Source organism: Martes martes (assembly GCF_963455335.1).
Source record: "Martes martes genome assembly, chromosome: 4".
Classification (NCBI taxonomy): domain Eukaryota; kingdom Metazoa; phylum Chordata; class Mammalia; order Carnivora; family Mustelidae; genus Martes; species Martes martes.
In genome coordinates this window covers 165,553,715-165,578,164 of record NC_137891.1, presented here as the reverse complement: position 1 = coordinate 165,578,164, position 24,450 = coordinate 165,553,715, and positions in this window count along the sequence as shown.

Sequence of the window (24,450 nt, the reverse complement as noted above, 5' to 3'; positions counted from 1 at the left end):
TACTGGTGGAATTTTGATTGGAATGGCATTAAAAGTATAGATTGCTCTGGGCAGTATAGACATTTTAACGATGTTTATTCTTCCCATCCAAGAGCATGGAATGGTCTTCCATCTTTTTGTGTCTTCTTCAAAAAATGGGCAGAAGATATGAACAGACACTTCTCCAATGAAGACATACAAATGGCTACCAGACACATGAAAAAATGTTCATCATCACTAGCCATCAGGGAGATTCAAATCAAAACCACATTGAGATACCACCTTACACCAGTTAGAATGGCCAAAATTAGCAAGACAGGAAACAACGTGTGTTGGAGAGGATGTGGAGAAAGGGGAACCCTCTTACACTGTTGGTGTGAATGCAAACTGGTGCAGCCACTTTGGAGAACAGTGTGGAGATTCCTCAGGAAATTAAAAATAGATCTTCCCTATGACCCTGCAATTGCACTGCTGGGTATTTACCCCAAAGATACAGATGTAGTGAAAAGAAGGGCCATCTGTACCCCAATGTTTATAGCAGCAATGGCCACGGTCGCCAAACTGTGGAAAGAACCAAGATGCCCTTCAACGGATGAATGGATAAGGAAGATGTGGTCCATATACACTATGGAGTATTATGCCTCCATCAGAAAGGACGAATACCCAACTTTTGTAGCAACATGGACAGGACTGGAAGAGATTATGTTGAGTGAAATAAGTCAAACAGAGAGAGTCAAGTATCATATGGTTTCACTTATTGGTGGAGCATAACAAATAATATAGAGGACAAGGGTAGATGGAGAGGAGAAGGGAGTTGAGGGAAATTGGAAGGGGAGGTGAACCATGAGAGACTATGGACTCTGAAAAACAACCTGAGGGTTTTGAAGGGGTGGGGTGGGAGGGTGGGGGAACCAGGTGGTGGGTATTAGGGAGGGCACAGATTGCATGGAGCACTGGGTGTGGTGAAAAAACAATGAATACTGTTACGCTGAAAATAAATAAAAAATTTAAAAAAAAAATGTTCATCATCACTAGCCATTAGGGAGATTCAAATCAAAACCACATTGAGATACCACCTTACACCAGTTAGAATGGCCAAAATTAGCAAGACAGGAAACAACATGTGTTGGAGAGGATGTGGAGAAAGGGGAACCCTCTTACACTGTTGGTGGGAATGCAAGTTGGTGCAGCCACTTTGGAGAACAGTGTGGAGATTCCTCAGGAAATTAAAAATAGAGCTTCCCTATGACCCTGCAATTGCACTACTGGGTATTCACCCCAAAGATACAGATGTCGTGAAAAGAAGGGCCATCTGTACCCCAATGTTTATAGCAGCAATGGCCACGGTCGCCAAACTGTGGAAAGAACGAAGATGCCCTTCAACAGATGAATGGGTGAGGAAGATGTGGTCCATATACACTATGGAGTATTATGCCTCCATCAGAAAGGACGAATACCAACTTTTGTAGCAACATGGACAGGACTGGAAGAGATTATGCTGAGTGAAATAAGTCAAGCAGAGAGAGTCAAGTATCATATGGTTTCACTTATTTGTGGAGCATAACAAATAATATAGAGGACAAGGGTAGATGGAGAGGAGAAGGGAGTTGAGGGAAATTGGAAGGGGAGGTGAACCATGAGAGACTACAGACTCTGAAAAACACCCTGAGGATTTTGAAGGGGTGGGGGGTGGGAGGTTGGGGGAATGAGGTGGTGGGTATTAGGGAAGGCACAGATTGCATGGAGCACTGGGTGTGGTGAAAAAACAATGAACGCTGTTATGCTGAAAATAAATTTTTTAAAAAAGGGAAAAAAAAATAAAAGAAATTTTAAAAAATTTAAAAAATTAAAAAAAAAAGGATGAATACCCAACTTTTGTATCAACATGGACAGGACTGGAAGAGATTATGCTGAGTGAAATAAGTCAAGCAGAGAGAGTCAAGTATCATATGGTTTCACTTATTTGTGGAGCATAACAAATAATATGGAGGACAAGGGTAGATGGAGAGGAGAAGGGAGTTGAGGGAAATTGGAAGGGGAGGTGAACCATGAGAGAGTATGACTCTGAAAAACAACCTGAGGGTTTTGAAGGGGCGGGGGGTGGGAGGTTGGGGGAACCAGGTGGTGGGTATTAGGGAGGGCACGGATTACATGGAGCACTGGGTGTGGTGAAAAAACAATGAATACTGTTACGCTGAAAAGAAATAAAAAAATTTTTTTAAAAATACAAAAAAGAAAGAAACAGAATAAATAAATAAATAAATAAATAAATAAATAAATACAGGGTTTAATGTAAAAAAAAAAGAAAAGAAAAGAAAAATGGTGACCACTGAATTTTTTTTTAATTTTTAATTTTTTAAATTTATTTTCAGTATACCAGAATTCATTGTTTACGTACTACACCCAGTGCTCCATGCAATATGTGCCCTCCATAATACCCACCACCAGGCTCACCCAACTTCCCACCCTCCACCCCTCCAAAGCCCTCAGGTTGTTTTTCAGAGTCCATAGTCTCTCATGGTTCATCTCCCCCTCCACCTTACCTCAACTCCCTTCTCCTCTCCATCTCCCCATGTTCTCCATATTATTTCTTATCCTCCACAAATAAGCAAAACCATGATAATTGACTCTCTTTGCTTGACTTATTTCACTCAGCATAATCTCTTCCAGTCCCGTCCATGTTGATACAAAAATTGGGTATTCATCCTTTCTGATGGAGGCATAATACACCATAGTGTATATGGACCACATCTTCCTTACCCATTCATCCGTTGAAGGGCATCTTGGTTCTTTCCACAGTTTGGCGACCGTGGCCATTGCTGCTATAAACATTGGGGTACAGATGGCCCTTCTTTACACTGCATCTGTATCTTTGGGGTAAATACCCAGTAGTGCAATTGCAGGGTCATAGGGAAGCTCTATTTTTAATTTCTTGAGGAATCTCCACACTGTTCTCCAAAGTGGCTGCACCAACTTGCACGACACTGGTGACCACTGAATTTTATTGATGACCTTGACAAGAGTCATTGGGTGGTAGAGGCAGAATGCTGGTGGGTCTTGTTTGAAAGGAAGGAAAAATGAAGATAAAGAGGCAGTAATCAGAATCAGTCCTCCGGGGGCACCTGGGTGGCTCAGTCTTAAACCGCTGCCTTCGGCTCAGATCATGATCCCAGGGTCCTGGGATCCAGTCCTGTATCGGGCTCCTTGCTCAACAGGGAGCCTGCTTCTCTCTCCACCTCTGCCTGCCACTCTGCCTGTTTGCACACTTGCTCGCTCTCTCTCTCTCTCTCTCTGGCAAATAAATAAATAAATAAAATCTTTGAAAGAAAGAATCAATCCTCCAAGAAGTTTGCTATACAATGAAGCAAATAATTGGAATACTAATTGGGGGAGATTGGGGTCAAAGGATGGTTTTGAAAATAGGAGATATGAGATAGAGAGGGAGAAATTGATCATTCAAGGAACAGACATACCCTGAAAATAACCTTACATTCCATATTTGAACCGTAATTCTGACTGTGATCTCATAGTCTTACCACTCAACTCAGCCTAGCGAATAGAAAGCTTTCTTCTGAAGTCCTGGAACATGAGTCTTTCCTAAGATGGGCACATCTTTCAAAGAGGAGATAGCTCCAGGCCCATCTTAGTGCACCAGCTCCACAGGAGATAATTACTCCTAGGGCAAACCAAAGAGAGATCATAATCTCAGAAGATATGTCATATGGATACAATGACTTTTTTTAAAAAAGATTTTATTTATTTATTTGACAGAGAGAGAGAGAGCACAAGTAGGCAGAGAGGCAGGTGGGGCGTGGGGAAAGCAGGCTCCCTGCTGAGCAGAGAGCCCAATGTGGGGTGCAATCCCAGGACCCTGAGATCATGATCTGAGCCAAAGGCGAGGTTTAACCCACTGAGCCACCCAGGCACCCCTGAATACAACAACTTTTAATTTTTATCTAGTCGATAAGAAGCTGCCCCCATCCTAAAGGGTCCCAAGTATCATGACCAGATAAATATTTGTACATTTTTTCCTGTCTTTTATCTGGGTGAAGTACAGGGACTGTAGTGGAACCTTGAATTATCCCTAGATGTCAGACAATGATATGTCATCCTATAGAGTTAACATTTATTCACTTAAACACTTCTTGAAAACTCAATAAATGCCAGTTATTGTGCAATGGGCTGGCAATACAGCTGTGAACAAGAAAAACAGCAACTTCCTGAGCATCCCATGCATCTTTCACTCTACTGGGGATTACAACCTGAAAACAAATGATTATGCAAATTAATATTTATTACAATTGAGATAAACTGTAGGAACAAGTACCAGATGTTTTAAGAGTGTATAATAGGTGAAGAAAACAAACTGAACTTGGGGATTAGAAAAAGACTGATAAATAAAATTCATGGTTGTATAGTATTGGACAACTTACATAAGGCTTTCTCATTCATGAAATCATCAAACCAAAGAACCAGTGAGATGAATAATAACATATCCCAATTTTGCAGATAGGAAAACTAGGTTTCAGATGAGATCAGGCGCATTCAGGGTGGTATGGCCATAGACAGGAACACTAAGTTTCAAAAAGGTTAAGTAAAAATTAAATGTCTCCTTATTTTTTGAACATTGGCTTCCCTCTGTCTATTGACTATTTCTATCAGCCAGGACTCTAAATTACAAGGGACAAACACTCAAACACAAACTGGTGCACATAAATGAAAAGGCCGGGAGTAACAACAACATGCAGTTCCCTTTTCCTCCATAACAATGCAATTTTAGCTGGGCACATGGCCACTCAGACAGACTTTATTACCCAGCCATCATTATAACTAGGCACTGCAGGATAACTAAGTTCTGACAATCAAATATTAATAGAAGTTAGATAGGCAACTTCAAAGTCTTGCCCTTTAAAGTTTTTCCCCTGGAAGACCTTTGTTTCTTTTGTAGATAAATTGTCTTTTCACCACAAACAACTAGAAAAACAGACAAAATATAAAAGACAACCTTTACAAGATACTGGACAACAGACACAACAAATCCCTGAGAGAAGGGACATGAGCAAGGTTAGTCCACGGTAGCACTTGCTTACTGTCTGGAGGCAGTTTCCAGGATTTGGTATATGGAGAAGTCCAGTGGTCTTCCAGAGTTGAAGAGACAGGAAAGAGATTGGGAAATCCAAAAAATGAGCTAGATTTTGTGGGACAGAATGTCATAAAAGAGGAAGCTGCACTCAGAAAGAGACCCAGACATCTGCAAAAAGTTTCTTTTAAGTTTTCAGCTGAGTACTAATCTGTGAGTCCAAAGATTAATACTCCTCAAAGCTAGAAAAAGAACCACTCATAACCAGTACACCAAAAATGGTCAAACTTCACACAGGGCTGAGAATAGTTTACATTCCCAAAATCTGGAGTAGAGAGATCATGAGTAGAATCCTCAGAAAGTTCAAGACTTCAATATGCAGTTAAATTAATCTTAAAATAAAAGTTTCCCTATACTTTCATGAAAAATTTTTAAAAGAAACCCTCAAAAGGATAAGTTGATCCTTGGTAATTTAAATGTACAATAGAAAATTTCAAAACTCTAAAAAAAAAACAAACTAGCACTCAAAAGTATCATATACCCAACTTCCAGAATTGAATGAAAAATTATCAGGCATGGAAATAACAATCAAATATAACTCATAATCAGTAGAAAAATCAATCAATTAGGGGCGCCTGGGTGGCTCAGTGGGTTAAAGCCTCTGCCTTCGGCTCAGGTCATGATCCCAGGGTCCTGGGATCGAGCCCCGCATCGGGCTCTCTGCTCGGCAGGGAGCCTGCTTCCTCCCTTCTCTCTCTGCCTGCCTCTCTGCCTACTTGTGATCTGTCAAGTAAATAAATAAAATCTTTAAAAAAAAAAAAAAAAAAATCAATCAATTGAAAAAGGCTCAGAAATGACAAGATATCCTGGATTTGGGAGAAGAAGGGCCTTAAAATAACTGTTATAAGTTTTATAAGTATGCTTGGAAATATAAAAAGGAAAACACACATTACAAAAAAGAAATAGGGGCACCTGGGTGGCTCAGTGGGTTAAAGCCTCTGCCTTCGGCTCAGGCCATGGTCTCAGGGTCCTGGGATGGAGAGCCGCATAGGGCTCTCTGCTCAGCAGGGAACCTGCTTCCTCCTCTCTCCCTGCCTGCCTCTCTGACTACTTGTAATGTCTGCCTATCAAATGAATAAATAAAATATTTTTTAAAATATTTTATTTATTTATTTGACACAGAGAGATCACAAGTAGGCAGAGAGGCAGGCAGAGAGAGAGAAGGAAGCAGGACCCCGCCTAGCAGAAAGCCCAATGCAGGACCCAATCCCAGGACCCCGAGACCACAACCCAAGCCCAAGGCAGAGGCCCAACACACTGAGCCACCCAGGCGCCCCCAATAAATAAAATCTTCAAAAAAAAAAGTTCACTAAAAAAAAGACATGAAGATATTTAAAAAGACTCACATGAAACTTCTACCCAAGAAAAACACAGTACTGGAACTGGAATAAAAAGTAAACTGGATAGGATCAACAACAAATTAGACTTCAGAAAACAAAAATCAGTGAACTTGAAGATATAACAATAAAATCTATCTCAAATGCAGCACAGGAAGAAAACAAAGACTTCAAAAACAAAAACAAAAACAAAAGAGCTTGGTGATCAGTGAGACAGTAGCAGCAGTCTAACATTCTGGAGTTTCCTAAATAAATAAATAAATACAGATGGGAAGTTGTAGGGGAATGTATGAAAATAAAAGAAGGAAAATAGATGAAGAAATAATAGCTGATTTTTTTTCTAAATTTGAAGAAAAACCATAGATCAAAAGGCTCAATGAATACACCAAAGTGCTTAATAATCAAATGGCCTAAAACCAGTGAGAAAAAGAAAATCTTAAAATCAGTTATAGAACAGGGAGGAAGGAAGGCATTATGTACAAGGGAACAAAGATTAAGAATGATAGCAGACTTCAGTAGAAAAATGCAAGCTATAAGATGGTGGAACTTCATCTTTAACATACTGAAAGAACATCACTATACCAGTGAACGCATCTTTCAAAAATGAAGGTAAGGGGCACGTGGGTGACTCAGTCAGTAAAGCATCTGCCTTCAGCTCAGGTCATGATCCTGGCCAGGGTCCTGGGATCGAGACTGCACCAGACTCCTTGCTCTGCAAAGGGTCTGCTTCTCTCTCTGCCTCTGCCACTCTCCCTGATTGTGGTCACTCTCTCTCTCTCTCTGTCAAATAAATAAATAAAAGCCTTTTTTTAAATGAAGGTAAAATAAAAATTTTTTGAGGCATATAACAGCAAAAAAAATTAATTACCAACTAATGAGCACTTCAGGCAGAAGGAAAATAACAGAAGTAAATCTGGATTTACACAAAGGAATAAAGATCCCCAGAAATGGTAAATAGATAAATATAAAATATTTTTGCTATTTATTATTTATTTATCTTGTTATTTTAAAGATAAGTTTAAAAGATAATTGACTTTTTAAAGCAAAAACAATAAAAATGAATTTTTGATCCATATAAAAATAAATATATAAAAGTAAAATGTGTAAAAACTGTAGTACAAAGACTAAGAGTTCTTACATTACATGTGAAGTAATGTAATATTACTTAAAAGTAGCCTGTGATAGGTAAATATATGACCTCCTAAAATAATAAGTAAAATTTTAAAAAAATAAATGTACTAACAAGTGAAGATAATAAATAAAATGGAATTAATATAAAATATCTGATCTAAAAACAGCCAGGAAAAGAATAAAAGTGAATAAAGAACAAAAAGGCATATAGAAAACAAATTAACAAAATGGCAGATTTAAATCTAACCATATTAATTCAAATGACTAAACACTCCATTTAGAAGGTAGAAATTATCAACTTAAATAAAAAAGCAGCACCCAATGTTATGTTGCCTAAAACAAACTTATTTTAGTTATAAAGACATAGGTTAGAAATCAAAAGATGGACAAAGTCAGACCACGAAGATTTTAATTGAGAAAAGTTTGGGTGGCTATATAAACATCAGATAAAGAATATTTCAGAACAATGAATATTCCAGGGGCAAAAAAATAACAATTAATTGTGATAAAGAGACCAATTCACTAGGACAATATAACAATAAGGAGTGTTCATGCACTTATTGTCACAGCTTCAAAATACATGAAGGAAAATGGATATAACTGAAAGGAGCAAAAGACAAACCCATAGATACAGTTGGAGATTTCCATACACAAATCTGAGTAACTCAAAGAATAAGGAGACCACAAAAAAGGCAGTAAGATTTTAACTTTACTTACAAATTTGACTTAGTTGACCTTTACTGAATTTTCCATTCAATTACAACATATGAACATTTACAAATATAGATCATATTCTGTGCTACAAAACTATCCATAAAAAATTTAAAAGGGCTGATCACACTGAAATTGGACTAAAAATTAGTAACAGGAAGATGTATGTAAAATGTCAACTACTTGGAAATTAAACAACACATCTGAATAACACACAGGTCAATGAATAAATTGCAAGGATGTTAGAAATTATTCTGAAGATCCATTTCTGGGTTCCCTTTTCTGTTTCATTGATCTATGAGTCTGTTTTTGTGTCAGTACCATACTCTCTTGATTATTATAGCTTTGTAACATAGCTTGACATCCAAAATTGTGATGTCACCAGCTTTGGTTTTCTTTTTCAATATTCTTCTGGCTATTTGGGGTCTTTCATGATTCCATACAAAGTTTAGGATTATTTGTTCCAGCTCTGTGAAAAATGTTGATGGTATTTTGAGAGAGATTAAATTGAATGTGTAGATTGCTCTGGATAGCATAGACATTTTCACAATATTTGTTCTCTCAGTCCATGAGCATGGAATGTTTTTCCATTTCTTTGTGTCCTACTCAATTTCTTTTGTAAATGTTCTGTAGTGTTTTGTTTTGTTTTTTTTTAGTACAGATCTTTTATCTTTTCGGTTAGGCTTATTCCTAGGTATCTCACAGTTTTTGATGCAATTGTAAATGGGATCCATTCCTGAATTTCTCTTTCCTCTGTCTCACTGTTATTGTATAGATATGCAATTGATTTCTGTGCATTGATTTTATATCCTGCCACATTGCTGAATTCCTGTATGAGTTCTAAAAATTTTGGGGTGGAGTCTTTCGGGCTTTCCACATACAGTATCACATTATCTGTGAAGAATGAGAGTTTGACTTCTTCTTTGACAATTTGAATGCCTTTTATCTCTTTTTATTGTCTGATTGCTGAGGCTAGGACTTCTACTACTTCTACTACTATGTTGAACAACAGTGGTAAGAGTGAACTTCATCAAGATAAAAAGCTTTTGCACAACAAAGGAAACAGCCACCAAAACTAAAATGCAAACTATGGAATGAAAGAAGGTATTCGTAAATGATGTGTCAGATAAAGGGCTAGTCAGATAAAGGCCATGATCCATAAAGAACTTATCAAACTCAACACACAAAAAACAAATAATCTAGTCAAGAAATGGGTAGAAGACATGGACAGACATTTCTCCATAAAAGACATACAATTGACCAAAGGTGAAAAAATGTTCAACATCTCTTGGCATCAGGGAACTCTAAGTCAAAACCTCACACCAGTCAGAATGGCTAAAATTAACAAGTTAGGAAACAACAAGTGTTTTCAAGGATGTGTAGAAAGGGAACCATCTTACACTATTTGGGAATGCAAGCTGGTACAGTCACTCTGGAAGACAGCATGGAGGTTGCTCAAGAATTTTAAAATAGAGCTACCCCATGACCCAGCAATTGCACTACTAGGTATTACGCCAAAGATACAAATGTAGCAACACGAAGGGGCACTTGCACCCCTACTAGCAGCAATGTCGCTAGTAGCCAAACTATGGAAAGAGTCCAGATGTCCATCAAAAGATGAAAGGATAAAGAAGATATGCTATACAGTGGACTATTACTTGGTCATCAAAAAGGATGAAATCTTACCATTTACATCGACATGGATAGAACTGGAGGGTATTATACTGACTGATATAAGTCAATCAGAGAAAGACAATTATCATATGGTTTCACTCATATGTAGAATATAAGGAACAGTGCAGAGGATCACACAGGAATGGAGGGAAAAATAAAAAGGAAGAAAACAGAGACAGAGAGAGAGAGAGAGAAACCATGAGAGACTCTTAGCCATAACAAAAACAACTGAAGGTGCCTGGAGCAGAGGTGGGTGGAGGGTTGAGATAACTGGTGATGAGCATCAGGGAGGGTATGTGATATGATGAACACTGGGTGTTATATGCAACTGATGAATAACTGAACTCTACATCTGAAATTAATTATGTATATGTATATGTTGACTAATTGAATATAAATTTTAAAAAGAAAAAAATTTCAAAAAAGAAATTATTTTGAACTTAATTGAAATAAAAATCACAGTGTATCAAAACCTGTAGGATGCACATAAAGTAGTGCATAGAGAAAATTTTACATTAAAATGGTTATTAAGGGGCACCTGGGTGGCTCAGTGGGTTAAAGCCTCTGCCTTCGGCTCAGGTCATGATCTCAGGGTCCTGGGATCGAGCCCCACATCGGGGTCTCTGCTCAGCAGGGAGTCTGCTTCCTCCTCTCTCTCTCTCTCTCTCTCTGCCTGCCTCTCTGCTTATTTGTGATCTCTGTTTGTCAAATAAATAAATAAATAAATAATCTTTTAAAAATAAATAAATAAATAAAATAGTTATTAAAAGCAGAAAGGTCTAAAATCAACAGTATAAGCTTCCACCTCAAGATACTAGAAAAAGAACAAAAAAGATAGGAACCAAAACCAATGAAAAATAAAATTTTAAAAAATAGAGAAAATCATTAAAATTAAAAGAGCAATAAAATTAATAAACTTTGGCTATAATTATCAAGAAAATATAGTGGGTACATAAATACCAATATAAAAAATAAGAGGGCATTACTACAGATACTAGAGACATAAAGAGGATAAGAGGATATTAAGAGCAAATTTATAGCAATAGATCAACAACTTAGATGAAACGGACAAATTCCTCGAAAAACACACACTACAAAGCCCACTCAAAAGAAAACACTTGTCCTGAAAAGCCCCATGTTTATTAAAGAATTTTACTTTGTAGTTTAAAACTTAACCACAAAGAAAATTCCGAGTTCAAATGGCTTAACAGCTGATTCCACCACACATTTAATTTAAATAATAATAATAATAATAATAACTCTATACTGACTCCTTCAGAAAAGACCAAAGAAGATAAATACTTCCTAACTTATTTTGAGATCAACATTATCCTAATATCAAAATCTGAAAAAGATACTATGGATAAAAAAGTATAGGAGAATAACCTCCATAACTACAAATGCAAAAATCCTTAATAATGCATTAACAAGTCTAATTTGTTAACATATAAAAGGATAACATTTTATGACCAAGTGACATTTTCCCAGAAATGCAAGATTGGTCTAATAGTCAATCATATAATTCATCATATCAACAGACTAAAGAAGTACTGTAATCATCTCAATAGATTCAGAAAAACATTCGACAAAACTCAACATCATTCCTGATAAAAAGATGTTCAGGGGCACCTGGGTGGCTCAGCATCTGACTCTTGATTTTTGGCTCAAGTCATGATCTCAGGGTCACGAAATGGAGCCTCATTTTGGGCTCTAAGCTCAGCAGGGAGTCTGCTTGAGATTCTCACCTTCTCCCTCTCACCCTCCCCCCACTCTCACTCTCTTTCTCTCTCTAAAATAAATAAATAAATCTCTTTTTTTGTTTTAAATATTCAACAAGCTAGGAATTAAGGGAAACTTCCTCAACTGTTAAGGGTATCTACAAAATAACAAAAACATGCTCAATATTGAAGGATTAAATGCTTTGCCTCTCAAATTAGAGGCAAGCAAGGCAAAGATTTCCATTCTCACAATTTCTAGTCAGTACAGTACAATAAAGCAAAAAAAAAAAAAAGGCTACTAGAACTAATAAACAAGTTTATCAAGGTCACAAGATATAAGGAAAACATGCAAAAATTAATCATATTTCTATACACTAGTAGTTATGATAGAAATTATATTTTAAACTATCATTTACAATAGCACCATAATATCTAAGAAATTTAAATATAAATCTAACAAAATATGTGCAAAACTTACCTGCTGAAAATTATTAAAGATTAGTGGGAAAAAAAACCAAGGCAGAACTAAAAATGAGGAGATATACCATATACATGGATTAGAGGTTTCAATATTATTAAGATTTTAATTCTCCCAAATTGATCAGCAGAGTCAATACAACTTCAGTTACAATTCCAACATAATTTCTACAGAAATCCACAAGCTATTTCTAAAATTTACATAAGAAATCAGGAGAAATGTAATAGCTAAAATAATATTGAAAAGAAAGAATAAAGTGGGAGGATTCACACTACCTGATTTCAAGACTTACTATAAAGTTACATTAATGAAGAACTGTGGTATGTAAATAGATAGACACATAGATGCATGGAACACAAGGGAGTCCAGAAATAGGCCCTGCATAGATGGTCAATTTATTTTCAACAAAAGTGCCAAGGAAATCCAACAAAGGCAGGACAGTCTTTTCAACAGATGGTGCTGGAACAACTGAAAATCTATACGATCCATTTTGAGTTCATTGTTACATATGGTGGGAGGTATGGATGAGGCTTTATTTTTAGTATATAGCAAAAAGATTTGAACACCAGAGACATGGATAGCAAATGAGAACATGAAAAGATGTTCAAGATAGTTCGTTTTGGGGAAATTAAAATTACAATTATAATGAGACACTACTACATAACTATTAGAATGGCCAAAGATAATCATCATAGTTTGTAAAAACTGAAAATATCAAATGTGGAGCAACTGAAACGCTCATATATTGATGATGGAGATACAAAATTATGCAGTCATTTTGGAAAAGAGCAAGGCAGGAGCCTACAGAGTTCAACATCCACTCAACTTACAATGAAGCAATTCCATTCTGAGATATTTACCCATAAGAAATGAAAGCCAATAACCGTACAAGGACTTCTACTCAAGTGTTTACAGCACCTTTATTTGTAAGAGACTGAAACTGGAAATCACCACATGATCACCAACCAGTGAATGGAAAAGTAACTTACTATGAATCCATACAATGGACTATTTCTCAGCAATAAAAAGAGACAAGCAAAAAAGGACACAGGCAACAACACGGCTGAATCTCGAAAGCTTTGTGTTAAGTCAAAGAAGCGAGATGAAAAGGATTCGCATTGCAATGCCTTCACTTATATGAAATTCTGGAAAAGGCATAACTATAGTTACAGAAAATAGGTTGGTATTTCTTGGGGCTGGGGTTTGGTGCGGGAGGAAGGCGGTTAGGGGACTGATAGTAAAGGATGGAGATGTTCTATGTGCTGACTGTAGTGGTGGTTACGTAACTATGCATTTTGTCAAAAATCATGGGAAGGGATGGCTAAAATAAGCTGATTATATTAGGTGTAAATCGTAGCTCAACAAAGTTGATTAAAAATAAAAATAATACGGGGCGCCTGGGTGGCTCAGTGGGTTAATTAAAGCCTTTGCCTTCGGCTCAGGTTATGATCTCAGGGTCTGGGAATCGAGCCCCACGTCGGGCTCTCTGCTCAGCGGGGAGCCTGCTTCCCTTCCTCTCTCTCTGCCTGCCTCTCTGCCTACTTGTGATCTCTGTCAAATAAATAAAATCTTAAAAAATAAATAAATAAAAATAAAAATAATATTTTCCCTTTCTCCTCTTCTCCTTCCAACCAAGAAGACAAGCACTGAGACAGCTGCCCTGGACCTAGAGATAGAAGCTATGACTTGAGGATGCAGGACCATCCTGTTGTTCCCAGACCACTGATCACTGGGCTGTTTACTGGGCTGAGAGGGAAATGGGTTTTGTTTACACTGCATGTGTCAGTCTCTTCATCACAGCACTTAGTCTGCACACTAATTAATAGGCCAGCTTCAGATTTAGCATAACTGGTTTCAGAGGTTCAGACAATGCCATGAGAACTTGAGCTCTGTCTCCAGCAATACTCCGGTCCTCTCTAGGCAGTGGCTCCTTTCTCGAGCTCCATCTGGAGGCCGACTGCTCACGCAGCCTCACCCTCCCCATGCAGCCCCGCCTCCCAGATCCTCTGCCAGTTTGCTTCCAGTCCAGAATCGAGCACCGCCCCGCTCTGACGGGCCCTGCCAAGCTCCCTCACACCTCATTGGCTCCGCCTGGGTCACATGCCCATCCTTGAGCCAGTCACCGTGGCCAGGTGAGCACAATGCTGTGACTAGTCCAGTCTGAGTCGCGGGCTCTACCCAGACAGCAGGGCCTAAAGGACCATGGAGAGCGCCCAGTGGGGAGGAAGGAGTGAGTCCTTCATGGAAAGCAGGGGTGGAGCGGTGCTGCTCCAGAGCCAAAGTCACAGATGGCCCTGTCAAGGAGAGTAAATGAACAAATGACTTACCTACTGTCACCCAGCAAGACAGTGACGGGTGTTTGAGGCTTGCCTCCTGCTGCAGATCATAAACAAAGGCCATGGTTTCTTTCCTCTGACTGATCACCTTATCATACCTGGCTCAGAGCACACGCACCGCAGCTATCCCCGCAATAGCTCCAGACAACTTTTGTCTTGATTTGGGGGCTCACCAGAGATCATCCCAAAAAAACCCCATATGATAGAAGAAAAAGCCCAGGGATTGAGTCTGGATGTGTCTGTGGAGGGAGAGCTTGTCACCATTAACAAGCCACCAGTGACTTTTTACAAGCTGCCTAAGGTGGGGACCTAACTCAGCACATGTTTAATGTCAAGGCGGAGTCCTGTTCTCCCAAATTCAGGTCCCAGTCCAGCAGTTTACAGCTGTGTGACTTGGGCAAGTCACTTAACCTCTCTGAGTCTTGGATCTATCACCTATAAAACACAAATAATGCTGCTCCCCAGGATTGTGGTGACCATGAAGTTCAATGCTATATGTGAAAGCACTTTAAAAACTAAAGACCCTGCGGGATCTCTGCCTGCCTGATCCTCTGGGCACAGAGCACTTGTTCCTTTCCATCACTTTCTTCCAGCCCACACTCTCTGCCTGAGGTCTCTCAGAATCACCGCAGTTTCAACCTCCAACGCTCCATTAGATCTACTGGAGAAAATGCCCTCGTTTGAAAAATATGTAACCTGTTTGCTGTTCTCAGCCTGTTTGCAAAAAGCTAAAATGGGACACAAGTTTCCAAGTCAAAGCCTTCCCCTCCCCCAAGCAGCCTTATGATCCTTTCTGATCTTTTCCTCTCCAGTTGAAGGAACCTGGGACATACCATTTTAGTATATCGCAAGAAGTTGCAGAGCCAGACAGCAGTGATGGAGGGATGGGACCTCAGGCCCAGCCTCTGATGACAGAGTCCAGAGAGAATTTATAAAGATTGTTTTCCTTTGCTTGCTAGGAAGCAGAGGCTGAGAGGCACAGCCTTCGTTGATCTGGTGTGCACAGCATTTTCCCAGGCCACAAGGCCCCCTGGGAGTACCACTGAGAGCACTCTTGGTAAAAGAAGGATCTAAATTCAGCTGCACGACCCTGGGGCTGGGAGATAAGAAACTTGTTGTCCATTTGTCAGGATCTCTCACCGAAAGGCCTTGTTGTTTGGGCATCATTGAAACTGTGCCCAGGAGGCACTGTCATAAAACACCAGGCTCTGCAAACAGGAGCTGGAGAGGCAACCTTGAGTCTGTTTAGTCAAGAGCATTCAGTGAGATGCAAAAGAATGGAGGTGCAGAGCACTCACACACTCATTCTCACCATCACGCACACACATGTGAGCCCACACACAGGCATGCATGGTCACGCGACCCCTCTCATAGTTCACACAGAGGTTCTTGTTCCCAGATGCACCTGTCTTTACTCTACCCTACTATTCACACATGACACAGTCCCCTGCATTCATGAAAACATGCTCAGGACACTCATTTATACACACTTATACATAACCATGCACATACTCTGAAACCATGAACCCACACAGAGGTTCACAATAGCCCTTGGACTTGACCCATCTCCCAATACACAAAGACTCACATTCAGATATAGTCCAACATACACCGTCAAGCCTGCATCGCACACGCCTAGACATACACACACACACACACACACACACACACACACACAGAGGAAGTTCTACATTTGAAGGCTAAGGGCTCTTCTGTGCATATCCCAGTCTTCATTTCTTTGCTGAATTATGCTTCCACTCAAAATTTTGGTTCAAAATGGGTCCCCACTGAGCATGCTATCTGAGGGTTCCCAGCCATATGCTTACTACAAAAATTCTGCCCATGTGTCAGATTCTGGCATGAATGAAATGCAGCCCACACACGTGTATACATTACAACAAGAGCCAGAATGTAGTTCTCACTGTGGGATGGATGGGAACCTCAGGGGGAGCGCTGGCACCTGGCCAGGAAGGGCATTCTGGTTGGGCATAGCTTCCAGACAGCTCTCCCGAGGCCGGCCTCCGCGCTCACTTCGTGGCTTAAAACAACGAATTTATCCCTCGCACTTCTGTAGGTCTGAGGTACGAAATGAGTTTTACATGACTAAAATCAAGTTGGGGGCAGGGCCAACTCCTCTGAAGGCTCCAGGGGAGAATTCATTCCTTTCCTCCTCCAGATGCTAGAGGCTGCTCGCGTTCCTTCCCTCATGGACACATCGCCCCAGTCTCTGTTTTTGTCCTTATATTACTTTCTCCTTTCTTTGATCTTCCTGCCTTCTTCTTAGAAGGAATTTTGTGATTAAATGGGGCCCACCCAGATAATTTCTGCACATCAATATCCTTAAAAGCCCATCTCTTTATCAGGCAACATATTCACAAGTTCTGGAGATTGGGGGATCTTTGGAGGAATGGAGAGCGTTATTCAGCCTACCACAGTGTTCAATAAACATTCTTAATTGTTATAAACCGCCCCCCATGTACCTCACCCAAAGTTACACAAATAGCAGGTAACAGGGTGGTGAGCCCACATCTCCCTAACCCCAAAGCCCTTTTCCTTTCCACTAAGCCAGTGGGCTGCAAACTTCATCAATATCAGATTCTCGCAGAAGTCTTGTTAAAGCACTGGTTGTTGGACCTACCCTCAAGGTTTCTGATTCTGATTCTAGGGTAGAGCTCAAAGATTTGCATTTCTAACAAGGTTGCAGGTGATGCTGAAGCTGGTTTTGTGGGTACCATACTTTGAGAACCATTGCACTACAACGTGCTGGCCACTGGAAGGAGTGAGTTCCCCCATCTTTGAAAGTGTTCAAGCAGGAGTCACAGAGTTGTTAGAAGGACGGGTTCAACTCGGGGCGCCTGGGTGGCTCAGTGGGTTAAAGCCTCTGCCTTTGGCTCGGGTCATGCTCCCAGGGTCCTGGGATCGAGCCCCACATCGGGCTCCCTGCTTGGCGGGGAACCTGCTTACCCCTCTCTCTCTGCCTGCCTCTCTGCCTACTTGTGATCTATGTCTGTCAAATAAATAAATAAAATTTAAAAAAAAAAAAAAAAAAGAAGGACGGGTTCAACTAAACACTCTTTACCATGCTTTCCCACCAAGAAGGTCCCCGAGCCTGGGCACTGGGGGTGGGGGGAAGGCTGCCTGAGATCTTACTGCTGGGCCGGGTGGACTCAGCTCAGCTCACTAGCTGAATGTCTACTAGAGCTCAGGTCTCTTCACCTCCTTTGAAAGCAACATGGTGACATAAAAGAATCATGGCCTCAGGGGTCTGACTGCTCTGGGTTACAGACCCCTCACTCACTCAAAGCAAATCACTCACTCTTCCAGAACCCAAGGTGGTTTCTCTGTGAGATAGAGAGCTCAACGCCTACTTCCAAGGACTGTGTTATGGATTAGAAAAATAATGCTATAATGTGGCTTATACAGTATCTAGCACATGGTATGATTTCAAACAATGTTAGGTCCTCTTGAAAGAAAGAAGTGGTGTGTCCAGTGCATCATAGTGAGCATGGTCCCATGCACAGTAGAGCAGGGGATGTAGGACACAAGAGAAAGACAGATGCACTAAGGTTGACAAATGGATGCAGAACGTACAAGCCCAAGAACTGGTAGGCAGAGAGCACTGGGTGAGGAGAGCTGGGTGGGTAGAAGCAGAGGAAATGGAGTTTGGAGGGGAGGGATCCCACTAGCCTTTGGTGGTTCCTTCACATCCCTTCCAGTGGGCACGTTCAAAGGGCCAGATCTAATCCAACCGCTTCCCCTTGTGTTTCTCCTCATTCCTCTCTTTAAAAAAGTATCACAGGTTCCATCCTTAGCCTTGGGATGGGAGAAAAGATGTGGAGCTAGTATTTATGGAGGGCCTACTATGGGCCAGGCTCTGTGCTAGAAGATTTACCTATTCTAGAAGCCATCAACTGTGAAGCAAATGTACTCATTCCATTATGGGGATGGAGAAACCAAGGCTCAGAGCCTCATCTCCTTTCCCTTCCTTTTCCAGGTACGCTCATCCCAGCAGCTACATTAGCCTTTCAGTTGCAGGACCCCTGGATAAGCCTCCTCAGCGTCCTTCCCGTCTACTAGTCTCTGTGTGTGCTGCATTTTTTACTGGGATTCTTACAGGGCTGCAGGGAAGCTTGGATGGGGGGAGGGGTTGGTAGGGGGAGTACGGAGGGGTGGGGAGGTGTTACTTAGTCTATAGCCTTTCATCAACCACCTTCAAAGAGCTGTCTCCCCTTTTGCTGCGTATTATTATGATTATTTTCCAGGCCGCATTGCCCACAATGGTTATTGCTTCCAACTCCAGAGGGCCACATCAGCTGCCTCTGACTTTTATTCCCGCAAATAAAAATGTAAGCTCCACAATGAGGAGACCGTGGGCTAAAGAGACAAAGCCCATAAACCTGAATTTTAAATGTGCAAAGATGATGCCAGTGATTCTCTGGGTGCTGTCTCCCACATTCCCTCTGCACCCATTGCACTGTGCACAACTCTTCTCCAGAAAGAGTCCCTCCAGGCTCAGAAAACCACCAAGTAGGTGAGTGGGAAGGTGACAAATCAGGAAAAATTAGGATGAGCCTGCAATAGTTTGTGCAACCCCTCCCCCAACCAATATACACAGACTTCAGTAAATCTCCCTCTGGTACAAAAAAAAGTGGGGGGGGAGGAAAATAAAATCCATTATGCTCTTTGGATATTAAGTCTTAGGGTGTTTTCTGCGTGTATAGACATTTTCAAGGAATCTCCTATTTATTGGCCTCAGTGGGGAGTCTGGTCCCTTCCTGAAGCAGGCTGAGCTTCCCACTAGAGGCTGGGTTGGGGACTGAAGCAGAAGTGTCCTGCAGGTGCAGCCACTTTGGAGAACAGTGTGGAGATTCCTCAGGAAATTAAAAATAGAGCTTCCCTATGACCCTGCAATTGCACTACTGGGTATTTACCCCAAAGATACAGATGTCGTGAAAAGAAGGGCCATCTGTACCCCAATGTTTATAGCAGCAATGGCCACGGTCGCCAAACTGTGGAAAGAACCAAGATGCCCTTCAACGGATGGATGGATAAGGAAGATGTGGTCCATATACACTATGGAGTATTATGCCTCCATCAGAAAGGACGAATACCCAACTTTTGTAGCAACATGGACAGGACTGGAAGAGATTATGCTGAGTGAAATAAGTCAAACAGAGAGAGTCAAGTATCATATGGTTTCACTTATTTGTGGAGCATAACAAATAATATAGAGGACAAGGGTAGATGGAGAGGAGAAGGGAGTTGAGGGAAATTGGAAGGGGAGGTGAACCATGAGAGACTACGGACTCTGAAAAACAACCTGAGGGTTGTTTTTTTTTTTTTTTCAGCATAACAGTATTCATTGTTTTTTCACCACACCCAGTGCCCCATACAATCTGTGCCCTCCCTAATACCCACCACCTGGTTCCCCCAACCTCCCACCCCCCACCCCTTCAAAACCCTCAGGTTGTTTTTCAGAGTCCGTAGTCTCTCATGGTTCACCTCCCCTTCCAATTTCCCTCAACTCCCTTCTCCTCTCCATCTCCCCTTGTCCTCTATATTATTTGTTATGCTCCACAAATAAGTGAATCCATATGATACTTGACTCTCTCTGTTTGACTTATTTCACTCAGCATAATCTCTTCCAGTCTTGCCCATGTTGCTACAAAAGTTGGGTATTGAAGGTATTAGGGAGGGCACAGATTGCATGGAGCACTGGATGTGGTGAAAAAACAATGAATACTGTTACGCTGAAAAAAAAAAAAAAAAAGTGTCCTGCAGGCAGGGAGTGCCTCCCTGAACACTCTTCCTAGGGAGCCTGATCCCCATTCTAGCTCCTCCCATCACTCAAGTGTATTTCCATAACATTTATCACTGTGAAAGTGTCTTTGCCTGCTAATGCCTGTCTCCTCCTCTAAAATGTAAGCTCCATCAGGGCCGAGACTTTGTGTGACCCATTTACCTTGATGTTCTCAGCACGCAGTAGCCACTGTAAGTGCTGTTGCTGTTGTTACACACACCTTGTCACTAGCTCCTAGAACACGGCTCAGCCAATAGTAGGTCCTGAATAAATACTACTGGGACAATCGAACAGAGGAGAAAGGCCGCCTGAGGTTTGGCGGAGGATGTGGTTGAGCACAGGCCCCTCTCCAAGGCCACTGAATGACCAGATCACCTAGGGGAGGAATGACTCGTGAACACACCCTTCAGCCAAAGAGGACCCAGGCCTCTTCCAAAAGCTCATCCCTAAGCCAAAGAGTCCCAGTGATTTAGAAATTGGAAGGGCTTGTAAGTATCAGGGAGTCAAAGCTCCCACCCAGCATGACACCCCTCCAGTGTGTCCTGAATGATGGCTGCCCAGTCTCCTCTTGCATGTTTCCAGGGTGGAGAGGGGGGTTTCTCTCTCCCACAGAACAACCCAGTCTTCTGTTCAAGGCCATCATCCCACTGCTAAAGCCTGGGATGGGACACAGAGCTGAAACCGGCCACCCTGTTATTTCTGGCATTGCTCTAAGACCCACCCCCTTCTCACCACTGGAGCAACAAAATGAACCACTCTCTAGAAACACGTTAAATATTTCTATCCACGTTAAATATTTCTATCTCTATGTTTTTTCCCTGTATGACCCAGTATTAAGTCTCTTGTTATCCCCGTTATGACCTTGAGCACGTACTAATTTTTTAATGCTCCATTACAAATACGCTGCCTTGAACTGAGAATGAATGTTACCATCAGTGGGGTCTGTCCACAGAGCAGGAATATCACCTCGCTTTCCCTGTACACTAGACTTCTATTTACGTAGCTCTGAGACCAACTGAAATCACGAGAGAAGGGTGGCACGATGAAGAAGAGGAAAGGGCAGCACTTGTGGGAAAACCTATCTTTATGGGACGGGTTCACAAAGAGGGGCCAAAGAAGGAGTGGTCAGAGAAGGGGGCAAAGAGCAGGAGAGCACACTTTCCCAGATACAAGGAGGATGGGGGAGCGTCCCAAAGCTGCGGTCAGCTAATAAATATGCAGACTCTGCAGGGAGGCCAAGGAAATGAGACAAGACAGTGGATATCATCTAAGGATCCAGTTTTCATTACCTTCAAGGAAGATATTCCACGAGGTGGAAGGACCAGAAGTGAGAGTACAAGGTGCAGAGGGGAAAATGAGGAGTGAGGAAGCAGAGGCAGAAGAGTAGACAATGCTTTGTTGCTGGTTGATGGGGTGGGCCAGGGACTAAGGCCAGAACTCGGGCGCCATGACAGACATCATAGTTTGCACATCCAGCCACTGCTTTCTTCTGGAAACCACATACCACTTCTTTTGGGGTCATATCCCTCCCCCAACCTCAGTCATTTGGTTTTTGTGGGACCAGGATCCAGAAGAGGCCATGAGTCAATGCTAGCCCCCGTCAGAGTTCTTCCCTGGGATTTCAAATTAGAGCCAAGGGAATAGACTATGTTTCTCTCTAGTGATGAAAACTGGGATTTATGAGTCCAGGAGTAGCCAATAGCTTGATACCCCAGCCTGCTGGAGAAAGCCCATGTGGCAGAATCCAGCCAACATGCAGAGAAACAGAAGTCATGCCCTGACAACATTTGAGTGTGTGACACTCAATTCTGTCCTGCCTGGCCTAAGATTTGGAAACTCAAGTCAATAGAGCCCCTTGGAGCATAAACTGAATCAAATTGGGTTTCTGGCACTTTCAACCTAAAGAATTTTAGTATCAGAACATTAGATTGAAGGGTGAGTTCACAGTGAGTCTGGTACCCAAGATGGTTGATGCTAAATCCACTCACAAGTGGAACCAGAGCCGGCCTCAGGGACCTCTTGTCCATCCTGAACCTGACATCCCCAGTCTGGCAACCAGCGTGGTTGTGCCCAGCATCGGCCACTGCTGTGATAACGGAACTGGGCTCACTGCCTTATGGAGAAGGTTATTTATTTGCTTCATAAGCAGGAGGGCCCGAGGCACATCATGGCAGGGCCCAAGCTTGCCTTCCTTTCCTATTTCATATTATATTTCACCCTGGCAAGAGTGATTCTTCTTGGCTGGGAAATTGATTTTAAATCACCCTTCTTGCTGCTGACAGCCCTCCACAACCCTCCCTTCCTGGGGCCTTTGCCCTCTCTCCCTCTCTGAAAGCTCTCCTCCCACTCCTACCTTCCAGCACCCTTGCTAGACAGGCAGACACACAGACACACACACACACACACACACACACAGCTCTTCTCCATGCTGGGGATTTTATCTTTTGCCAATTTCATGTATTGATGCACTTTGATAACCAGCTCCATCTGTGGCATCCCGTCTGGAGGAAATGTGGGCATGAATTCTTGGTACCTGCTTGGGGGTGGGCAGTGAGCTGGCACTGGACAAGAGGAGGCTGACCAGTTGTTCCAGGAAGAACTTAGTACAGGGATGGAGATCAGCCGCCTAGCCCATGAGTTCTGTAGACCAACAGCCTCAGCTAAGAGACCAGACACCTAGTGCCGAGGAGAAAACATAGGTGGGCAGGGAAGAAGGATCTTTGCAGGTGACAGAGCCCCTCCTAGAGCCCTTACTGCCCTTTTCCATGCTATGTTGCCATGGTGCCTTACCCATCCCTGCACCTGGCTGCAGGGGAGAAGCCTTGGAAATCCGTGCACAGGTTCCAAAGCCGGAGAGGTAGTCATCACCACCCCAGCACTGCTGGTTACTAGCTGTTTGGCATTGTCTGATGGGGATCTGCCAGTCTTTTCTTAAAGGACAAGATGGTTAATATTTAGGCTTTGTGGACCATAATGTCTTCCCCCACCACTCAGTTCTGCCACTGTCGAACCAGAGCAGTCAGAAACAATACGTAAATGAATAAGCATGGCTATGTCCCAGTAAAACTATTTACAAAAACAGGCAGCCTTCTTTCAAGGCATAATTGGCCCCCTCCCCACCTTCATCCTCCCAGTTCAGGGGCAATTCTCAACCCTGACCACAGCTGCTGGAGCTCAGCCCCGATGCTCAAATGAAAACTGCAAAACTGTGAGAAACCAAGACTCCCTGCCAGTCACTTAGTGCCTGTGGCACAGCCAAGGGGTGAAGAACGTGAGCTAGGTTCAAGCCTCCCTTTGTCACTTACAAGCTCTGTAATCTTGGGAAGTTTACATAACTGCTCTGGGCCTCGGCAGCATCATCTGTAGCAGAAGATGCTAAACAAAGGGCAAGTCTCAGGATTTGAACAGGGAGCTCATGTGTCAGAATATCTGTGCTAGTCCAACAGCTACGAATCTCATTATTCATGAGTCCGGCGAGATTGCAAGGTGGGTAATGGAAGGAGGTTTCCATGTGCCGGCAGGGGGAACACCTCTAAATCCAGCCTCAGGAGGGCTTCCCAGAGGAGGCAACACTGGAACTGAGGCTTGGACAACAAATTGGAGTCCTCCCGGGGAAGAGAATGGAAACATGTTTGAAACATGCCTTATTGAAGGCAAGAAATAGCGAGTCTTTGGTAAAGGGCTCACAAGGAGTTTCGATATTCCCAGGTGTGGTGCAGAGCAACAAGGGAGAGACCAGGCTGGAGAGACAAGCAGGGGTCAGGTCATGTAAGACTCTGTGCACTGTACAGTAGAATGTGGATTTTATCCCCCTCCATGGGGGCCCTGGAAAGACTTTAATTGGAGGGGTTATGTACCTAGATGTGTGCTTACCCTGGCAGCGGTCTAGAGGATGGATTAGAGAGGACATGAGTGCAGGCAACCACCAGGAAACCCTAGCACAGATTAGGACAGGGAAAAACCAACTGCCCTAAAGCAGGGGCCCTGGGAAGAAAGGAGAGGCACACAAGAAGATGTTAAAGAGATGGAAGCACCAAGACGTGAAATCCTACGGGACATAGGGAATGGGAAAGAGGGAAGAGCCACGAGTGACTCCAGGTTTTTGCCCAACTGGGCAGAATCAACTGACATCATCACTTCCCCTTA